We start from the raw sequence: 6820 nt of genomic DNA, 5'->3' as shown, positions 1-6820 counted from the left end.
AAGAGATTTCTAATGCTGTCTTTCCAAACTTAACTCCAGGTCATATGTAGCCTTGTGTGAACTGTGCAGAAAATGTTTCAGAACCAGGGGACTGTACTGAGCTGCCCTCTACAGTAATTCACAGGCAACTTCAGCATGTATCATGACAGGAAATAAAAGTAGATAGGCTGAGATATGTTGCCTTCTAGAATGCATAGTCTCCAAAGGAAAAGCATGGTAAACAGGGTAGGAACCAGAGAAATGTTGGGAGCAATGCATTCTGGGAGCTTCAGAGTAGCAGGCCCAGCATCAGGCTGGGTATATTCACAAGCTTATACATGTGTTTAGATCAGCAGTGTTCACAGTTTTTGTTCTCAGTAATTATTTACACTTATAAAAGTTGTTGAGAACCCAAAAGTTTTTCTCATATTTGCCCTATTAGAAATTAAAACTGAGAAATTTATGAAGTTTCATTAATTTTGTTAAAAATGCAGTATCAAACCCAAAACATCTTATTTTTATGAAAAATAAGTATTTTCCCCAAAAAAAGAAATTAGAAGAATAGCATCTGCTTACATATTTGCAAATCTGTGAAAAAGCACAGTCAGCAGATGGTCGTTAGCCCCTCAGCCCCTTCAGAGTCTACCTCAGCTGCTAGAAAGGGCTCACCTGAGATCACACCCTTCCAGGGACACCTGCGTCTGATGACTGAGAGGCAAGGAGATAAATGCCTGGCCAGTTTGGCCCAAAGAGAGAAACTCTTGACAGGCAATACTGTCTCCAGAGTACCCTGCCATATTTGCTGAGGTTTATGGCATCTGCATTGTGCGCTGAGACTTCTTCAACTGCCAATTCTGCCTCTCCAGCTTCTCTTCACAGAGTGTGGTGTCTAATACACCTTCAAAAACCCACTGCCATCAAGTCGATTCTAACTCATAGCAATCCCCATTGAGTTTCCAAGGCTGTAAATCTTGACAGAAGTAGATTGCCTCATCTTCCTTCTGTGGAGCAGCTGGTGGGTTTGAACCAGTGACCTTATGGTTAGCAGCCAAATGCCTTATGCACTACACCACCAGAACTCCTTAATAAACACCTTATGCTATACCCCCCTCCCCCAAAAAAAATCTGTAAAAGAGCTGGATTCTCCTATCTGCTTCTGCATTCATCTGTTGCCATATATTGTTTGGTTGAAGTATATGAAGAAAGTCTGACCACACACAGATATGGTCAGATGAGGCAGAATGTTTCAATGGATTTTTCAGGTAATTATGTGTAGTTACATCAAAACTCAGCAAGCAGACTCTGTGAAACCATGTCGGTGAACATTTTGTACTCTGTTCCACTAACACCCCTTGGTCCATCTTGCATTTTGATTGAATCTTTTGCCTATTCAAAGTTTTATAACATTGTACATTGGTTGTTTGGAAACTGTTGATTGCCTGAGTTGTGCAGCTCCTTCCTCTTCCAGCTCTTGTCTCATTTCATTATATAGTGAAATGGATCACATTAGTTGATATCATGACCTCATTCAAAAAGGCTATAAGGATTATTGAGCTGTTGAGTTTATGGTAATGAATGCACATCTTTCCAAAATTTTAATTTTCACTTGAAAGCACCACTTTTATCATTGGCAACAAATACTGTCAGTTTTCCTTGAAGTGCCATCCTCACTTTGTTCCTCTTTGAGAAAATGCTGTCAGATACCCAAGTCTGGATAACCATAGTTTGTCTACCAGCCATTCTTTCAAGCTAATATGGTCCTATAAAGAGAGTAGCTAGTTTGCCTTATAACTCAATTACGCAAGTACTTTTTCTAGAGATAGCCATAATACTTTGGTCTAGAACAGAAATGCTTTATGAATACTTCCTATTTTTGTCACACAGAATATTAAAAGTGTACTTAAGGGTCAAGAGATTTAATAAAATTCATAATTTTCACTCCTTCAGCAAGGACAGTGTAAGTGAAATAGTCTTGTTTTGTTTTGAACTGTGACCCTGGCACTGGAGAATGTAGTTAGCATAGTTTGGTGCTGCTGCCTTGAGTCACGCTAAGGTACCAACAAGCAAATATAAGTACATATAGCAAAAAGGCAAATACCTTCAAAATCATAAAAAAAGACCAGGCTTACTGGTCTGATAGGGATTAGTAGAACCTCCAAGAGTGTGGCCTATAGACAAAAACAAAATGTGTATGAATTGTTGACCGGGAAACTAATTTGCTCTGTAAACTTTCACCCAAACCACAGTTTTGAAAAAAAAAGAGGAAGAAAGATGGAAAGGAAAAGAAGAGACAAATATCATCTTAGTATTATGAAAATCATCTTGACCTGGCAGGCTACTTGAAAGGGTCTTGGGATCCCCAGGGTTCCATGGGCCACACTTTGAGAACCACTGGCTTAGATTATCATTGAAAGGCTGTGTCAGAGACTATGAATAGGGACCGCCTTTGAAGAGAGGGACTTTTGCTTTTGCACAGTATCCTTTTGTACTGTTTGGATTGTTTACATTATTCAGGTATTAATTTCTCACATTTTAAATTTTAATTTATTTAAGTTTTAGCAACTTAAAAGAACCCTCTACTTAGGCATCTCGAATTTCAAAGAAAGAAAAAGTGTTACAATGATTTAGGTAGAAAAAAAGAACAGGGTACAGCTTAAGAACTTGTTTTGTATAGCACTAAACATTGAAAAGAGTAATGCAATATGTATAATTCTCAAGAAAAAAATTGAGCCCTATAAAATTATTCATGTTCAAAGAAATCAGATAGTTTTAGATTGGTAAGAGTAAATAAAAATCCCCTTAAGTGAAAAAAAAGAAGGTGCAGAAATGTGTGCATAGTGGGCTACCTTTGGAGAAAAAGATAAATAAATGTTTGATGATATTCACATAAAGAAACTCTAGAAAAAAGGATGGGTAAGAAATGAAGGTTTATAAAGGCAGCGTTCAGAGGGGAGGTAGCTGCTGGGGACTGGGCAAATGAGGGACAGAGTGAAAGGAGAACTTTACTGTATACTGGTTTTTGAACCATGTGAGTGTGTTATCTAATTATTAAAACTGAATTTAAGAATTAAGAGAAACTGATAAAAATCTGGTGATAGACATCAACACCAGTAAGTATCAGTGGTTTTTGTAAATATGAATACCAAATTGAAATTGAATATAAAATCCAGAATGTGTTCTTAGTACAAGGTATATAATTTTAAATATAGTCATTCAATAATAAGCTGGGTTTCTAGTTCTCATATTATTAACAAAGATCAAGAAACGGAAGAGGATGAGAACAGACGAAGCAAAGGTTAAGAACGGGGATATGCGTCCAATGCTCCTTAATTCAACTGGTGGAATTAGAAACAGAAGGAAGGTTGGGCAATCCTACTTCCGTAGTGATACTGCCTCGGAAACCCAAGGAGGCGTTGCTATGAGTCGGGCCGACTCGACGGCACAATAACAACAACAACAACAAGTCCCACCTTCTGTGTCACTACAGGAGATGAAAGCACACTATAACCAAAGGAAAGGAAATACAAAGCACAAAGCAAAACTTAATGTAACATGATGCTAAAGTGAAATATTACTTAAGACAATAAATAAATATGTTCAGATTTCATCAAGGGGATTTTCAGATTTGACTAAACATATTTTCACAAAGGAAAAGTTAAAAATGAGAGATGTCCAAAAAATGAACCAGGGCTTATGTGTAGTTGTCATTTGAACATTTATTAATGAATAATTGAAAATAAGATAAATTTTCATTTCAAACTTCCAGGCCACAAGGAAACAGGTATATTTGTAAGCATAGAAATTGTTTTTTTTTTGTTTTTGCTTTTATCATTTAGCTAGAAATTAAAAAACCTTCCTAAGTGATCACTGGGTTGGTAATGAAGTAAAAATACATAAAATACTAGGAAAATAATGACAGAAATGAAAAATACTGAATTTTTTAATGAAGTTATCAAAGTTCTGTTTAGACATAAATTTATTTAAAGACTTTCATTAGTGATTTAGCATTCTGCTTAGTTTCCTGAAGGGAAAGGGGGAGACCAGCAATAAGAGGGAATAACAGGGAAAGAACTGATATTGGTAAAACCATGTTTGGGAGAAAAAAAAAAGTATGGTTGATTTTTAAAGTTTTGAGTAAAATAGATAATTCCCTCTAGCAAATCTACTTAAGGGAGAAAAAGATAAATTTAGAAATTACAAAAGGATATAGTAGAAATGTTAATTTATAAAAGACCATTCATTTTATACAACTGATTATTTCCAACACAAGTAATCATACTGGCTTAAGTAGAAAAAGAAATCTATTGAACCATGTTATTGAATCATTCCAGTCAAATGATGGCTAGGACTTGATGAAAGGAAACATTGAAACTATACGCAATAGGATCAAAACACCATAAATACATACTTATATCTATAGGAGGAAGGAAGGTTGGGCAATCTACTTCTGTAGAGATACCTCCTCGGAACCCAAGGAGGGGTCACCATGAGTCGGATCCGACTCGACGGCAGTGAATGTATCTATAGGAAAAATTCCTGGAAGGAAGAGCCATAAAATGTTAGCACTCATTGCATCTGAGTGATGGGACTTAAATGATTTTTAATCTGTTTTGGACTTTTCTGTATTTTCACTTTTTCTTCATAAGCATGTATCAGAATTTATATTAGAAAGTTCTTAATAAAATGTATGGAAACAAAAGTTTATTAGTGGTTACCAGGGGCTGGGGGAATGGAAACTGGAGGGTTATTACTTGAGAGGTATTGAGTTTCTGTTTCAGAGAATGAAAAAATTTGAAAATGGATAGTGGTAATGGTTATACAACATGTTAACTATATGTAATGTCACTGAATTGTGCACTTAAACATTGTTACAGTAGGGTTGTACACTTTAAAATAGTTCATTTTTTATATTTTCACCACAATTAAATATTTTTTAAGAATTGCTTTAAAAAACACTTGTTACAATGGTAAATGTCTTGTTATATATATTTTACCACAACAAAAAATTAAGTATTTAAAAATTCATCATTATTCAACAGGCTGGAAGTAATTCTTTCACATTTGAAGTACTATAAAAACAAAATAGGAATGACTAAATAAAAGGAATTCAGTCCACATACTTATTAATGGAAGGCTCACTAGATGGAGAGGCACCTCGACAGCCCTGTTTAGACAGCCGACCCTCTACTCCCTGCCATGTTCTATCCCATTATCTTGTTTATTCTTTTCATAGCATTTATACTCTGATATTTGTATTTTCTTTCTCTGTAAAGTATTTTGTTGTCATGTACCGTTGAGGCAGACCCGACTCTTAGCAACCCCTCCTTGGGTTTCCGAGGCGGTATCACTATGGAAGTAGATTGCCCAGTTTTCCTTGCGAGGAGTGGCTGGTGGGTTTGAACCGCCAGCCTTCTGGTTAGCAGTCAAGTGCCTTAGGCACTACACTACCAGAGCTCCCCCAGGGTACTTCTAGTGACCTCAAACCTCCAACCTTTTGGTTAGCAGCCAAGCACATTAACTGCTTATACCACCCAGGGATTCTCTTCTTAATAACCCTCCTTAAATACAGAAACTGTCACTTTATAAAAATATCCCTTTAAAAAGCCTTTCAATGTTGCCTATATTTTTTACAACAATAAGGGTGGGGGAGAAAAGCCTTCCCAAATATGTACTTTGGCTGTCTAAACTGTCTTACCCAAGTCTTAGAAGTTGTACAAAGACATTGTTTAATTCTCTTATCTTCTTGGAGTAAATGACCTTCTTGTCTTTCTTAAACATCCCACAGTTACTTTGTTCTTGGTTGTAATACCGAAAAATACAGGCCAGCTTCTAGTGTTGCACAGCGATAAAGAAATCAACTTAAACTTCTCAGAGGTACATTTTATCACCCCTAACCCCTTGGGGTTTTGCAATTAAGTCATTATTTCTTAGATATTTTGTAAAGATCACTTTTCATATATTCCAGAGGCTATATTTCTTTTTAAAAGCATATTTAATGATACTTTTTTTTCTCATATATTAATTTGTCCTCTGTAGGAAATGTAGAAAACAAAGGAAAGTATAAGGGAAAAATAAAAATCACTTACTGAAAAACTAAAACATTAACAATGGTTAGTTTTATATTTATGTTGTATGTTTATCTTACACGTTTATACATACCTTACTTTGAAAATGACAATTGTGAGTCTATTTTGTAAAATTTTATGTACAGTGTTAAAAATATAACCATCTTGGGGAGTTCCGGCAAGATGGCGGACTAGGCAGAAGGACTGCACAGACCCTCTTCAACAAAGAAAAGGGAAACCAATTAACACAGACACAGAAGATAATCTTGGACCCCTGAGCCTTAAAGGGAAGGATACAGAAGTGGACTAAACTCCAACTAGCAGAAGAATTTGCGTGAAAATACCAAAAAAAAGGACACATACAGAGCTGCAGTCTGACAGCGAACTGAACGACCCTGACAGTACAGGCAGCTTGGAGATTCCCGACTGATGGTAGGACCTAAGAATTAACCTAAAAATCACCCTGCTAGCCAGGGACTGCACAGACTGTGCATGGTGGCTGGGGAACAAATGGAGAAGATGAAGAGAAAGGTGGGCTGAGCTGTGGACTTTTGCCGATCCGGAGGGTGCCGCCATTTTGTAGATTTAAAAAGCGGCTTGACTATTTTGGATATTTAAAGAGACAGCGCTGTCACAGATTCCTGTGATGGTGGGACTTAAGAATTAACCTAAAAATCACCCGGCTAGCCAGGGACTGCTCAGAGGACTGTAAACGGTGGCTGGGGAACAAATGAAGAAGGTGAGGAGAAAGGTGGGCTGAGCTGTGGACTTTTGCC

At 36.7% G+C, this 6820-nt stretch overlaps 1 protein-coding gene across 1 annotated transcript in view; it reads left to right on the top strand.

Moving 5' to 3' along the window:
- Positions 1-6820, top strand: part of EIF2AK3 (eukaryotic translation initiation factor 2 alpha kinase 3) — a 96241-nt gene that overhangs the window by 79401 nt on the left and 10020 nt on the right. The gene's annotated exons all lie outside the window — the stretch shown is intronic.

The sequence above is a fragment of the Orycteropus afer genome, unplaced genomic scaffold (genome assembly GCF_000298275.1).
Source record: "Orycteropus afer afer isolate SDZICR_OR568_19922 unplaced genomic scaffold, OryAfe1.0 scaffold00431, whole genome shotgun sequence".
Taxonomy (NCBI): domain Eukaryota; kingdom Metazoa; phylum Chordata; class Mammalia; order Tubulidentata; family Orycteropodidae; genus Orycteropus; species Orycteropus afer.
Note: the sequence above shows the minus strand (reverse complement) of the source record. Positions and strands in the feature narration are given on the sequence as shown.